Here is a 16,068-nt window from a genome sequence, read left to right on the forward strand (position 1 = left end):
ATGGAGAAATACTGCCTCCAGTGTATTTATTTTTTGTGCTAACCAAAACGGAGTATCCTCTCGTTTGGCGGGTACTTTACCCATAATCAAATGTACAGTCGCAGGGTTTATACCTAGCGTTATTGCATGTGGATGTGCTGGAGCAGCATGCGCTGGGTTTGTATTTAGTGTTTGCATCACACATTGTACTAATCATCTATATATTGATATTAATTCGGTGTATAACCGACGAACCTCAGCTACTGTTAAATTTGCTATCGCAGTATGTGGTGTATATGTGGCCAATAAAGGCCAGGTAGGACCATCATTACTTAGTGGACCTAACCTTACTGGTAATACTGTATGGGGTAGGGCGCCATCAAGCCAATTATTATGTTCTTGATAAGATAAAGGTATCTCTAAAGATGCGTATGCTCTGTATTGTCCAGGTGCATTTGCAAGTGTGTATTGGTGAAATGTATTTGTGTTCCCATCAACTGCTGGAAATATGACCCAAGAATAGAAAGTTCTGTTCTATAAGCTGCATGGGCGTCCACCACAAATGTGACTGGACCCCCCTAGGCCGTCAGGCCATTCACTAATAAATGTGCTGTGAGAGGCTGTCTCATATTGACAGCTATTTGTACATGCTGGGGATTCGCCATGATCGTAACCCTATGAGTTCAAAGAAGGTACACCAAAATGGGGTTTCCTTTTTAAAGTTCAAACTTGAACAACCGCCAGTTGTAGTAGGATAACCTACACAGCTGTGGTGGAAATCCTCAGTACCACGGACGTCTCCGCATACAGTATTGAGGTGTCATAATATATAATGAGACTGAGATACACCGGTGGACACAAAAATTAGAGCCTGACCAAACGTAGGCGGCGCCATGTCGCGTAGGCTCTCATTATCCTAATGAGACTACTGGATTTTAAGCAGCAAGATCGCCCGCGGTGTGGGAGACTGAGTCTGATCCACTACGGGTGAGACCTGTCGCTCCAAATCCGGATTTTGCTTCGGCTAACTAGCAGTGCCTCATCTCTATCACGGGATAGAGATGATTGGGCAGCCGAGCGCATGACAACTTATACTTCTCAGGGAAGTCATGGTCACTCAGGTCTCAGCCGGTTCTCTCACACACACTTCGGTCTCATATATAAATGACAAGAAAAAGCAGTATAAGTTTTAATATTGGTTTAATAAAATGACTGCATCTTAGATAGCAAAGTGTGAGCTGCAATAACCAGAATGATACAACATGACAATATTAAAATGGTGACCAGGAGAGTGAAGCACAAGAATAATGCTATCATCTTGTTACTATTATGAGTGGACAACCTCCAGTCTAAATTATCATTTGAGCACAGCGTGGTAAGCTGTAACTCTGCTTTTCATGGTTCCCCAGGATGACATCGACCCTCATACCTGAGCAAAGGCCTGTAGTTCACGCTAGCATCTGCGGCAAAGCGTTCAGCATTCAGCTCACAGTCGGGATTCCCTGGCTGGAATCTCCCTCTTGATCTGTGCCGGGACTAGCAAGTGTTTTTATAATAACCCAGCTAACGTCCTGCAGAAATGTTCCTACGTAAGGACATGTAATGTCTACGAGTGTTAGAGACATAACTTCTACCACGTTCACCGACAACGTACAAAACTATAGCCTTGACTGAAACACAGAGTGAACAAGAATGTCATGTTTGAGAACACGGTGTTGGGCTAGGCTAAACAATAGGATAAACGTAAACTAAAACAAGACCGTGAAACTGGCTATTGTAAGAAAAATAAGTGAAGCCGAATAAAACATATCTAGGTGAGAGGGCGCAGCTGCTCTAGGTGAAGGTGCACAGCGGCACAGCGGCCTAGTGTATTAAACTTAACGTGCATGGAGATGTAACTAAAATGGCTGCGCAAAAAAGCTATCTCTCCTAAGAGAGCCTAATAAGGATTACTATAGTGCGTACAATCATAAAACCAGAAATGTATACAACATTAGAGTTGGCAAAGAAATATACTAAAATATCTCTCTTAAGAGAGCCTAATAAGGATTACTGTAGTAACAGTTTATTCGGGTAGATCACCAACATCCAAAGGCTTGCTTACTATGGCAGTCTGTGAAATTCCACACAACAAAGCACCTCTTAGCACAGTGTCATAACAATCCATTCATAAAAGCCTATTGTCTTTAACACATGGTTTTCACAATAAGTAGATTAGGCCTACTGGCTTTGTCATAATGTTTCATAATAACCAGATCAAACCTGTGAAATCCGTCATGCTTTTCCAATGAACTGGTGAAGCTTTTACCCTTTATAACATTGGCTTTGCAATTTACCCAGCACCGGCCTATTCAAGTGCACATAAAATGGGAAACATCATGCATACAGTAAAAAATATTATTACAAATAACTAGAAAAATACAGCTGGGAAAACAATATATAAGCTCAACAGGGCCTAACAGGAATAATCACAGTGAAATCTCTGTGGGCCAACGTCAAAGCCCTTGCCTACTGTGGCAATCTATAGGCTTTAAATCAAGTAATAGCAATCCACACCTAAATGCCTATCGACTTTAACATATGTTATTCACTATAAATATGACAGGTCTAGCGCCTTTATCCTAACATTTCATAATAAAGATATCAGGCCATTAGCCATGATCATTGGCTTGCCGACATAACAAACTCAGTTCTGCAGCATTAAGTATAAACTTTGCCACAAGCCAAAAAGTGCAATGTGTGCAATAGTTTTACTGGAAGCACACAAATTCATCCCAAACAAATCCTGTATTTAGGATGACTAACATGTGGGTGGAGCCTAAGTCCCTCTCTCAGTAGGACTCTGAAAGCTCTCTTTTTTTGATCACATAGGGTCAGATGACAGTTGCATTGTCAAGCAAGACCTAAAATTCCATGTAGATTAATGACTACCTTCCTCCCATCTGTGCTGCTGCCAGAGAAAAACATCATAAATTATCTAGTGATCAAAAGCACTTTAATGCTTTTACAAGGTTGTGTATTCCCCTGAAACATCAAAGTCAGGCAGCTGGAAAATTAAACAAAATTATGACAGCTGCATGTAGGGCAAGCAGGTTTTGTGGAAGCACACAACATCTGCTCAATCAAAACATCTGCTCCTGGCTCCCAACATGTGGGCGAAGTCAGAGGCCCCCTCTTGGTGACTTTCGCATATTTGTCTTGTGACAGCTGCACTGTCAAGCCAGACCATAAAAAGATGTACCTGAGAACTTGAAAAGGTAGATGTGCTTCTGGAAGCTCTGGATTCCCGTATAACAAACACCAGGAGTTCATTATAGGTCCATGCGACCTCTGCAGCGCAGGGGGTGGGGTGGAGGCCCAACATTCAGGCCTTGGGTTAATCACAAAATATTTAATAAACCATTATTTAAGTACACATTTATTATCTAATATTTAATAGCCGATTATTCAAACTATGTTATTAAGTAGTTTATAATGAAATAGTAAATATGTACTATTTGTGTATTGTTAAACATTATTTTTATTTATTTATATTTTTAACTATTTTAAATAATTTAATTTAATTTTACATTATTTCTTATGGGGTTTTATTGTACACCCCTACCTCCATTATTTGCAATGAGAGGGTGATGCAGGACGAGTTGGTGACCATGTTTAGTGCTGGACTTACTACACAAGTGTAAGTTACTACAAAAGTGCAGTTTGTAAATACCAACAATTTTAAATGCACTCAAATTCTAAAGTTACTCAAAAGTGCAATTCCAGAAAAGCTTTTCTTGTAGCTAATGTCCTGAGATGTGAATAAAGTGAGATGTGTTGATGTCGACACTTTCCCATGTAACTTGCGTGTTTCCCCTCATGTAAGCAAGAACTTTTCTGTATGCTGGTAACCCGGGGGGGGGGTACACAATCGGCATCAGTGTCTTTGTGTTGGTATTTTGTGTGAACTATCCCAAACCACTCTTTCTAGTCCAAAGTCATGTGTGGAAATGGGCCCCAAAACTGTAAAGAACCAATGTTCTGTACATTCTATACAGGACTTTACATTTGCTTCTGCCCCTTCTGGCAGACCAAAGATCCTTAGGTTCCCTCTATGATTTTGATCTTCAAGTTCTATAGATCTCTTTGCAGGGTATAGACTGTGGATTTAGATCAAATATTTTTTTAAGTCTGACATCAGAATCTTGAAGCTTGCTTATTCTATCCTCAGTTTCTGCACCTTAGTATGCTATCTGCTTCATGATGTAACAGCTACCAGATATTTCATCAGCATTAAATCTGTGTTTGTTTTGGTGCGTTGCACAAGGTTTTGTAGACTTAACATATTTGTTTCTAAAATTGTTTTCATAGTGTTATTTGTGTCTGCTTTACCTTATATTGACAACTCTGGGTTAGGAGGGTCAGCTTGTGGAAGTTTCAGAGACAATTTAATCTCTTTCGGTGCCATTTTGGAATAGAGATTGTCTCTTTTTTCTTTGAATGTGATGTGTTTGTGTCTAGCTTTCAAGTCAGTTTTCTTGTGATCCCAATTGATCCCTGGTGAGTCAGATACACCACATATTATCACTCTTCACCCGTCCTGCATTTGACAACGACAGCTTGGTGAAGGCTAGTTTCCCGTACAAATCAAATCTTCATTAAGGTCTTGTTTCAATTTGACTTTCAGCTTTATTTTCCATTTGTCAATCATGACTCCAGATTTCCAGTTATTCTAGTCTGTTTGACTTTGATCTTGTGGGGATGTGTTTGGCGATCGGTTTAGTGGTCATACAGAACAGGTGTTCTCATATCAGCCCACATATGCACATATGGGGTTACACATGTGCAAAGTAATTGGTCTTACTCAGAACATAGTACTAGGACAAGCAAGTACTTGTACATATACAAGTATAAGAATTTACATTAATTTCACATGGATTATGGAACACTACTCATTACATATTGCATATGAACAACATATTGGATGAGCTAGAGTCACACTATAGTAGGCATCTAGTGACCTCTGTGGTATGTGTTACTTAGATCTGCTAGCAAATAATGGTCAGCGAAGCACCATGGTGACACTTAGTGTTAAAGTTTTTGAAATAAATTAAGCAGTTATATAAAGTTGCTGGAGAATCAATTAGGATGAAGTTAAATGGTTTCAGGATAGCTAAATGCCTTCTGAAACTGTCCAAAAACTTTCTTGGAAAGAGGCAATTTAAGAGAACTTTGGTGAGACTTGCTCCATTTTTCAGAGGAGGAAAAATATTCTAGTTTCAATCCTGAATTTATCACTGTGATCGTTGTAACTGTCCAGGAAAACATATTAAGGTCAGGCAGAATTAGGACACAAATCGTGATTTGCACCATTTCTCAGATGGAAGCAATATTCTAGTTGCATTCCTGAATTCATTATTGTGATTGTTGTGGCAATCCACGTAGCTATATTAAGGTCAGGCAGGATTAGGACACAAACCCTACTATCCTTAAGATGACGTCCAGGGATCAGGTGAAACATAAAAGTGTTGGGTCCCGACTGACTGCAAGAAAGGTGAAAGCATAACCTATACAACTGTTGCATGAGACTCATTCAGAAGTGAGGAATAGGCCAAAAGGTCTCAGAGCGCTATAATTATTTCAATATAAATGCCACCATCCAGTAGATTATAGAAAGTTAAAACTCACAGTGGATATTCCAATATGCCAAAAACAGTTTTTTCAAAACTTAGACCTGCTGGTTTAATCAATTCTGCAATTACATTAACATATACTGTATAATAATACATAATATATACAATAGGCAGGTGTGATAAAGTGAATCAAATACTCCAGGCAATGCAGTGCTCACAAAATATACAAAAGAACAAATACACAAAAATACATCCAAAAGGTTTCTATAATACACTGTACATTTCCCATTTGGTTTGTTTGGAGGAATGTCCATATGGTTAGTCAGCTGGAAAAGAAAAAGTGATTCATCCCTTATAACATCACTAGAGAAGAATAACAAAAACTGATAAACTTGGTGAAGAACAGCGACATAACAATCAAACCTACTGACAAGGGGGGTGCCATTGTGATTCAGAACACAAGATATTATAATGTGAAATTGGTAGGTAATTAATAGACCCTAGGCACTATCAAAGACTCACAACAGATCCCGTGAGAAACCTACAGAGAAAATGTATTTCTTCTGAATCTCTGGAGAAAGGTATTATTACTGACAAGGAATTTGCTTATCTTAACTACCCTTGTCCCAGAATTCAGTGATATACACTTTACCAAAGATACACAAAAAATGATCTGCACCCCCAGGCCAACCAATCATATTAGGTTGTGGTTTGGTCTTGGAACTTTTATGCAAGTTTGCAGACCAATACATTAAGTTAGAAGTCCCCAGAACACACACACATTTTAGGGACATCATGCAGTTCATAAATCTGGTAGAAAGACTTGATTATGACCATGACTACTATTGGTTGGTAACAATGGATGTTGAGTCATTATATACTAACATTCCCCAAGATGAGGCTGTGGCAGTTGTGGATAGATGTGTGATGCATATTGATATGGGCGATGACAAAATACATTTATTAACAAACCTAGCCCAAGTGGCACTTACTAAGGACTATTTCCTTTTCAAAAGGGATGTTTTCATATAAAAGAAGGGAATGGCGATGGGGACTTGTTTTGCTCTGGACATAGCTAACCTCCTAATACACGAGTTGGAAGAGAGAACAGTATATCGATCTAATCCATATCTGAGTCAAGTTATGCACTGGAAAATATATATAGATGATGTATATTTGATTTGGCAGGGAAGAGAAACAGAGCTAAGGAACTTTGGTACATGGCTCAACAACCAGTCAGGACCTGCATGTCACAATGCTACGCAGATGATAAGCAGCTGGCGGTCACACTGAGTGGGGACTCAGACCTGGAGGCTCCCAGGTTTTGTGATGGTCTGCGGGAAGTGGCTAACTGGATGAAATCCAACTGTCTCCAGTTAAACACCAAAAAGACGGAGATTATGGTGGTTGGTAAACAGGTGGTTTTGTGGGATGATAAATGGTGGCCTTCGGAGTTGGGTGTGACTCCCCTCCCAGCGGCAGAGATAAAAAACTTGGGGGTATGGTTTGATTCTTCTCTGAGTTTCATCTGTCATACCAAGAAGGTGGCGGCTTCTTGCTATGGCATCATCAGAGGACTTCGACCTATCCTCAAATTCTTTGATGCACCTACAAGACAGCTGGTGGTTCAAGCATCAGTGCTGTCTAGGTTGGACTATGCCAACTCCCTACTGGCGGGGATAAACCAGTCAGAATTTTGGTGGCTCCAGCGGGTTCAAAACGCTGCGGCCCGACTGGTGACTGGTCTCCCCAGGCGATGTTCGGTGTCCAATACTCTGCGCTCTCTCCACTGGCTCCCTGTGTAGCAGAGGATTAGATTTAAGGTTCTCTGTTTTGCATTTAAAATCTTAAAGGGTACTTCCCCGCAAATCATGGAGAAATTGCTGATTCCTTATGTTCCCTCTCGCACTCTTAGATCGTTAGGCCAGAACTTAGCAGTGGTTCCGCGCTTTAAGCTGAGCAGAATTGGGGGCCGCTCTTTTCGAGTCCTGGCAGCGAGTTGGTGGAATTCTCTTCCTCCACAAATCCGGGCCATTGATGAGCTCCTTCAGTTTAGGCGGGCTATTAAGACCTTTTTATTTGTCTAAGCTTATCTGTTGTGTTTTGTCTTCTTTTGCCCGCTTTTAGTGCTGTGTTGTGTTTACCTTCTCAAGGCGCCGGGACGCCCCTTTGCTGGGGCAGCTGTGCGCGGTACAAATAAAAATAACATAACATAACATAACAATGCACTATGACAAGAATTAAATAATTTTCCTGGATCTATTAGTTAAGTACAAAGAAGGGAAATTATACACTACCTTGTACAGAAAGCCCACGGACACCGATGCACTTCTCCGTTTCAATATCCACTACCTGAGGGCATTGAGAGACAATTTGCCATACGGGCAATTTATCCAAATACAAAGAAGCTGCAAATACAAAGATAATCATTTTAAGGAGTCTAACATCCTTAAAAAGAGATTATTAGAGAAGGGCTATGCCTGAAAAATATTTTTCAGGGCTTTGAAGAGAGCTTGGTTCTGTCCGTGGAAAGTGTTACTGACACCAAAATCTCATAAGGAGGACCAGAAAAGAGTAGTAATGGTCAGTACATCCCAATACTAATGAGGTAAAAAAATCACCTTAAAGTTTTGGCCATTGTTTATTTTTGAAACATTCTTTATTGTCATTTTTATCACGTCTGGCATCAGTCATGATTGAACATTACAAGAACACAAAACATAACAAGCAGTACATTTCGGCAATTCAATGAAGGAATGATTTCAGAGCCCCGAGCATGGGCAAGGGCAGTACATACATGCTGGATCACGTATCTACCGGAGCTGGGCCCCCTGCTTCGCAAGGCACAGCAGTGCCCAGGTGACCCAATGAACACACAGGGGGAACACCCGGCAACACCATTCATCATCAAATGTTACAATCATGAATAAAAAAGAAACACTGCAACAGTGTCCGCACATCACTTCCCCTCACTGGAGCTGTCAGGAGAATCATACCTCTGTAAAGTAGTGTAGAAGAGACCCACACAGCACTACAGCCTCCGATGCCCCCTGTCCCTGCCGGTATTACGCATATGCACTTCCTCCACCACTCCCCATTCAAGAAAATCCCTCTGCCATGATGCCTCCTGGGGAACCTGAGCACTCATCCAGCATATGGCTACTCGTCTCTTGGCTAACAGGAACACTAATTGGGCCATTTTATGAGGTATCTGTCGTCCCCTGGGTCTAGGTACCTCTCCCAGAAGGCAGGCCTTCGGGGTCAAGGGTATCTCTATGCCAGTCAGGGACAAAGGCAAAGATTGATTAAGTTTTAGGAAGGCTAGATTTCATTTTGGTATGTTTGATTTCCTTGGGTGTGATTGGTGGACCATGGCGTCCTGAGGAGACCTCTCAAATTATGTGAGGTCAAAACGTCGACTCATCTTCCTATATGGTTAAGGCTCTGAATTCTAATGTAAGTCCAAGCCTAATGTGTGGGCTATCCCATATACACATTCCTCCAAGAAAACCAAGTGGGAAATGTACAGTGTATTATAAGAACTTTTTGATTGTATTTTTGTGTATTTGTGAGCACTGCGTTGCCTGCAGTATTTGATTCAATTTACCACAACTGCCTATTGTATATACTATGTATTGTACAGTATATGCTAATATAATACCAGAATTGAACCAGCAGGTCTAAGTTTTGAAAATATTTTTTGACATATTGAAATATTCACTGTGAGGTTGAACTTTCTGTAATTTACTGGATGGTGGCAATTATATTGAAATAATTATTGAGCTCAGGAACCTTTTGGCCCATTCCTCACATCTGAATGAGTCCCACACGACAGTTGTATAGGTTATGCTTATAACTACCCCCATTCTGTGGGCATATTGGAGTGTCCTTGACAATATACAAGGAAGGTTGGTCATATACTTTAACATCTCATAATTTTGCTCACAGGCTAGATTGAGTAAGGACACGGGTCTCCACACACGGGGTGCTTACTATTCACTGAGTTAAAGCTCTGTTCTGACTCTCAGCCAATGCTGCTTTTGACACTAACACTATCAGGCCGATCTATAGACCTTCATATTGAGATCATATATGTTAATAGCTCATAATTTTAGCCATAAGCTAGACAGAGTGAGGGCACTGGCCTCCGATCATAAGGTACTGGCTATTCACTAAATCAAAGCTTAGTTCCAACCCTCGGTCATTGCTGCCATTGGCATTCAAGTCATCAGGCTGATCCCGTAGGCCTTCATATTGAGGTCTTCTGTATCAATACCAGCAGGGCTTGTTTGGCGAACAAATCTTTTGTGATTGAGTTCAAAGGAATTTTTCCCTTTCCAGATGCATTTCAAAGGGGCATCTGTGTGTGGAGATATTCTCAGATTCTCCCTCATAGGTCAGAGACCCTCATTGGCTATCTCACTATCTTCATTTATGACCAAACCATGACCTCCAGATCACAAATGTTTTAGGAATAACATGCAGAAACCTCTGTTCCATGAAAATGTCCCCCATGTTCTACCCAGTATTTCACAGAGAAGCAGAGAAAAGCTTTATGTGAAACACAACAATTTATACTTCTGATGGGATGGGTAAACCCTATTACTAGACACACCCCAACTGATAGAACACACCTAATGAGAGTCTATGTCTTTTTCATCATTAGTACTCCAATTGGACCTCAATTCTTCAAGGTTACTGTGTAAGGGGGTTGCCCTTGTTTCTTTGGATCTCTTTTGTCAAATCATAAATTCTAAACTTGTGAGCTCTTTTGAATAGCTACTGTTGTGACTGGTCCAGGTCTGGACTGTGGAACCAAAAGCAACCCTGGCAAAAATTCTCAAACACGCCCACTCTGTTTGTCTCTTCTCAGTTAGCTCTCTTTCCATCCATTCATTCCCTCTCACTCATCCCTCTCTCTCTCCTCCCTCTCTTTGATTGCTTTCTCTGTACCTCCCACCTCCTTCCCTCTCTTTCTCTCTCTCTTGCAGTCTTCCTGTGCCTACTGAAATTAATCTTTGGAGCTGAGGAGAGAGACAGAGCACCAAGAACAGCCCTTGGCTTTCAAAACCAGCCTCCAAAGGCTTCAGCCCACTGTGGACATGTCCAGTGGAATAAAAGCCTTTCCAGCCCTGCTAGGATCACTCCTTTTTTAACTATTGATTGCAATGCTCATTTATTAATGTTCTTGATACAATGGTTTATTGCCAATTGAAGACAATAATTCAAAGTGGTATTCCTTCAATGCCTGGGTGCAGCAGAGAATTACCATGACACTCAGTACCCAGTACGTATTCTAATCTGTCCGTAGTAATTTAACCATATAAATGCCTGTTGCTGTCACTTCCAGGCTGGCTTCCGTCCATGATATAACTTTGTGTAAAAGATTTTAATTGATAATTTTATTCTAATTAATTCCTTAACGTTATATCTTAATTCTCTCTGTATTATGTGAACAACTCATTGATATCAAACAATCTTTGTATCGTCTGTCCATTCGATTAGCATTTGCTTATAATTTATAATGCATTTCACGCTGATGTGCTTCGAAAAGGGAAACTTTCTGTAAAAGATATTCATCATTGCAAGAGTACCCCTGAATGCATTGCTTGCTAAGTCAGTTTGGTGAAACACACCATTAATATTATGCATCTTGTCGGCAACAATTTCAGTTACATAATTTAATGTAATTAATATTTATACTGACCATAACTACGTGAAACCATAAACAAATGATAGCTTAAACCTCAAACCCACTATTCAATAGGGAAGTTAAGCACTTAATTGTATTTATTATTTCTTAACCCCCCTGGGGAACATCCTTTAACTCATGCACAACGTCAGAAATCTGTCAAGCAATAGTGGTTTGTATATCAGAACATCCATGGTCATTGCAGAAATCAAAGTACTAGCCTATATTACTAGCTTGCTCAACTTTGAATTTGTATCCATAACAAGTACTTCTTCAAACAACTTGTAAACTTCCAGCTGTCATCTTAGGGAGAAACTCTGGATAAAAACAAGGATCATATACTACAAATCCAAACAAAGAGTTTATGATACAGATATTACAAGCTTTCTAGATCCACAGTGCTGACCTCCCAATGTGTTATGTGAAGCCTAGGTGAAATACCCAGCTGTAAATATTTCATATCAATAAGAAGCAAACCGACTAAATGAGTACTTCACTGATCTCTGTTTTCTAAGTTTAGGCTGTGCACCTCAATCCGATGTTCTAATGACAAGTAATCATTCTCCCACAATACACAATTATCTTATCAAATTATTTCCATCAAATCACAATTTTTGTTGCAAGTTTGCTCATGGCTCATTAACAATTGAAAACCCATGAACAAAATGTATTCTTAAGAAGATTCCTTAAACGAGCCCAAGTCCAAAATAAATTCACAAATCTGTTGTAAAAGGCAAAGCCACCCTCAGACTCACTTAATCGATTACAAAGACTAGACTGGAATTAAACTGCTTACTAGTGGTCTCCCAAGGGCAAAAGTCTTCAAACTGGCCTCAAGTGGTCCCGGGGGGGGGGGGGGGGGGGGGCGCCAAACTCTGCCCAAAAGAAGCATTATAAAGTTAACAGGCCTTTGTTTAAACCAAAAGCAGTTATTGCATTTTTAAAAAGGTAACAGTACTTAACTGCAATGTTTAAATAGGTCTAGACATATTTAAGCATTGCCTTCTTTATAAAATAATTGTGAAAAATTATGAAGTGGGGCCCAATGATTTTTATTTTTCAACTGGGGGCGCGGCATTAAAAGGTTTGGAGACCACTGCCCTAGGGTGACCACCTGCCATGGAGGCAAATTATGGACAATAGGTGTAGAAGGTCAGGAGAGAGGGTCAAAATTCCAGACAAAGGGTCACTTTTACAGACACATTGACGGAAGTCACGCAATATTATATTAAGTAAATAGATGCCTAAAACTAGTACAATTCATAATAGGTTTATGTTATCTGGCCTGTATAATACATTAACAGTAGTGAACACACATTTATATGTAACTGGGGTTATTTGAAGATTAAAACACTAGCAAACATGCACACTAATCAAGATTTGACCTCTGCTATAAGAGGCAGCTTTCATAGGACTCTGCCTCTTTAGCATGAATGTTGATACAAGAAACATCACTCTTTTATTGAACATTGACTTCTGGGCAGTGCCTCATTCTAAAAACTCTAGGGTGGAAGTAAAATATGAATGAAAACAACAGACCAATGGCTGCCGAGTGCTGGCTGAAAGGTTGATTAAGTATTATATACATTCTACATAGCAGACGTTATCTTTCCCCAGATCCATCTTGGCAGCAACAGTATAATAGGAAGCTTACAGTCTAGCTGCACTGCATTGATGGGCGTGTATTAAACATGATGGATTTTAAACATCAACTTAGAAACATGCCTGCACCCCTAGCATATTAAAAATGCCATGCCACTAATGAACTAGTCAGCTGTTATGATCAACCTATATGTGGATTAGGATCTTACAGGTGGAACAACATGATAGTCAGCTAAATCAAACACAAAAGGGTTTTGTACAGCACACTTCCTGAAATTACATATTGTAATTGCATTTAAATAGTGCTTACTACCTTTATGCCGGTAGGCATGCTGCTTCAGAACCCAAGGCTAGTGGTTAGTCCAGTATTATTGCTTATTGTTGGCTATTGGGATTGTTCTTGTGTGCTCAAGCAACACATTCCATGCATTCACTCAGGTTTCTTAGTGGGGGGATAAACAATTAGGAAGTAGTTGTGATCATTAGTGGAGGAGGGATATATGTGAGCCCTTGTCCATGGTTGGTGGTATTAACAGATGATCTAGAGAAAATTAGGTATTTTTGAGTTGGGGATTACGAATTCCAGAGGAAAGAGAGGATGTGCTCTTGTAAATACGTTGTGGGCATTAGGCAGAAATACAATAGTAGAGACTAAGGCAAACACCCATGTGACAGTAGGTTGTGGGCAGACAGAAGAGGCATGCCGAGGATGGAAGGGAAGGAGAGGGCCATTTTCAAGAAAATAAGAGAGGTGACAATCTAAAGCTTTAGCTAGAGGTCAGTTTTTAATGCCTGATTTTCAAGATACAGCAGATAGCTTTGAGCTGGCATGCAGTTTGAGGATGCAAGACTGTAGAAAGAAACAACATTATTTGCATGTGCTGATTGTGCTATAGTATTTTTTATAAACACTATAATCAAATTAACAGTCCGCCTGCTTCTAAGCTAATGTGAGACAGCCAGTCTAGGCAGGTAATTTCATCTGCTCAATGGCTGAAAGTGAAAAGTAATGGCTGGTCACATATGTCACAAAATATCAAGAGCTTTAGACTGCAGTCAAAAGAAGCAGTAACCTCAATATCATAGCAATGTGAGAAAATACATGGGCAAGTAATGTGCACATTGAAAATGAGATTCTGCAGATGCTGCAGAAGATGCCTTCTGACATTCATCCTCAAGTTTGGTGATCATTTTCAAGGAGAGTGGGATCCATTTGGGTGCCTCTGGTTGTTACGACTCTGTTTTCCCATCTCTAGGGGGTGCTGTAAAGGGACTGTCTGTAGCCAGGGAATCACCTTGAACACTCACCTAGAGTCCCTTTCTGATTCCTGTTTGTTTCCCTTTTCGCTATGGTATGCTTTTGTAGAATTACATTTGCTTCCTGGGACTGCAAATCCCATAATGCACAGCCTGGTAGTCGGGAAAGCCTGGATTCTGCTATACATTGTTTTCTATGGGAGAAGTCAAGTTGCTCCTTTTTACTGGATTCTTTCCTCCAGGACTTGCGAGTGTCTGAAACTACACACACCTGAGACCTCTCCTGTGCAGCCCAGTCATGTGATTCCACTTGGGGTTTGCTGCAGCCTGGAACTGCTTATAAGCAGCCATTTCCTCAAGATCCTTGTCGTGCATTGGAGTTCGATTCCTTTGTGTTACAGACCCCTTATCAGATGGTGTTCCATTCTTGTTCCTGTTCCGTTTCAGCCTGAACCTGTTACCTGTTTCTCTGCCCTGTTTCTGATTGTTCCAGCCAGAGTCTGCTCCCTATCTCTTAGCCTTGTACCTGTTTGTTTCTTCCAGAGCCTACTCCCTGTTTCTCAGTCCTGTTCCTGGCTTGTTTCGGCCTGAACCTGCTCTATGTTTTCGAGTCCTGTTTACTGCTTATTCCTTCTCCCTGTATTCCGGCTCTGTCCTTGCTTGTTCAAGTCAGTGCCTGCTCCCTGTTTCCCATTCCTGTTTCTGTTTGTTCCAGCCAGAAGCTTGTGCTCTGTTTCCTAGCCCCTTCCTGCCTTTGCTTCAGCCTGAGCCTGTTCCCAGTTCTTGCCCCTGCCTACTAGTTTGTTCCCTCTGTTTCAGTTTCCTCTTGGATATTTGTGTCTGCTAAGTGTTCTATCAGTGTTCACCTGTGTATAAGTTTTTTCCTTTGTTCTGGGATTGGCTCCTGGGTTCCAGGAGGCAATTCCAGCCCCCATCCTTTGTCTAGTGTTATACGTAGTCTTTAATGCCTAACAGTGACAGTGTGCTATTGCTGTTTTTCCAGGAATTGCCACTGTGTTTCCAGCTGGACCCATAAGAGAGTGTCTTGTGTATGTAAGTACAATCCTTGTTTGTGCTCTAAGGGTCCAGAGACAGAATCACTTCTGCTGCCTCCTTTCTATGGGGCTTGCGGGGTGACTATCTGCAAGAGCAAACTGCACAGAGGCATTGACATTCGCTGTTGCTGTGGGAGGTTCTGAGTCCTACCCTGTGTACAACCTTAGTGGTAACCCCAATGTGTTTGTCCGTTAGTATTCCTTTTCCTGTTTGTTCATACTAAGGTTGCTCTGCTTTTACTTTCCTGTTTCCTGTGCCTGTCCATAGCTGTCCTTTCCCGTGTATGCCTTTAGCTGCTCTTCTACCCCAGTGCACTACCTCTTTGGGATACTGGTTTGTATTAGCACAAACTGGAGGATGAGGACAGGTTGCCAGACAGTGGAAGTGTAGTGCTTGCATTTTAGTGGCAGGAGAGTGCTGACACAAGCACTGGGTAGATATTATTGGAAAACATTATCCTGAATTCCTGTGTTTTAAAAATTTTTACTACAAAGCATTATCAAACTGGAAGATAATTACGATCAATTTTTATATGTTCAATCAGGGTCAGCAGTAAGAATTTTGGCCTTGGTTTAGCCATCAGTATATTTTGTGGAGCAGTGTCAGACGTTTACTGGCATTGTCTTCAAAAACAAAATGTATTAAAAGGAAGAAGGTACAATTCCAATGAAGTAGTTACTTTCAATCTTATTTGTCGTTAAATATGCAGTTTAATTTATTACTGTCTCTAGTTGGGCTACAACTTTTGACTCTATCAGCTTGACTTTGTGAAAAATATAGGCCTTGCAAACAGTGAGGGCAAAGGTGAACAGGAGCTCATAGGTCAACTTGCCAGATGAACTAGACCCATCCACTAGATTTATGATACTA

At 40.7% G+C, this 16,068-nt stretch overlaps 1 long non-coding RNA gene across 1 annotated transcript in view; it reads left to right on the forward strand.

Annotated features, from left to right (window-relative positions):
• LOC138262156 (uncharacterized) overlaps positions 1–16,068 on the forward strand; it is a 119,498-nt gene that overhangs the window by 21,854 nt on the left and 81,576 nt on the right. The window contains exon 2 of the long non-coding RNA XR_011199205.1: positions 15,146–15,195. This is a non-coding gene — a long non-coding RNA (uncharacterized lncRNA). The remainder of the gene's footprint in view (positions 1–15,145; positions 15,196–16,068) is intronic.

This window comes from Pleurodeles waltl, chromosome 10, assembly GCF_031143425.1.
Source record: "Pleurodeles waltl isolate 20211129_DDA chromosome 10, aPleWal1.hap1.20221129, whole genome shotgun sequence".
Classification (NCBI taxonomy): Eukaryota; Metazoa; Chordata; class Amphibia; order Caudata; family Salamandridae; genus Pleurodeles; species Pleurodeles waltl.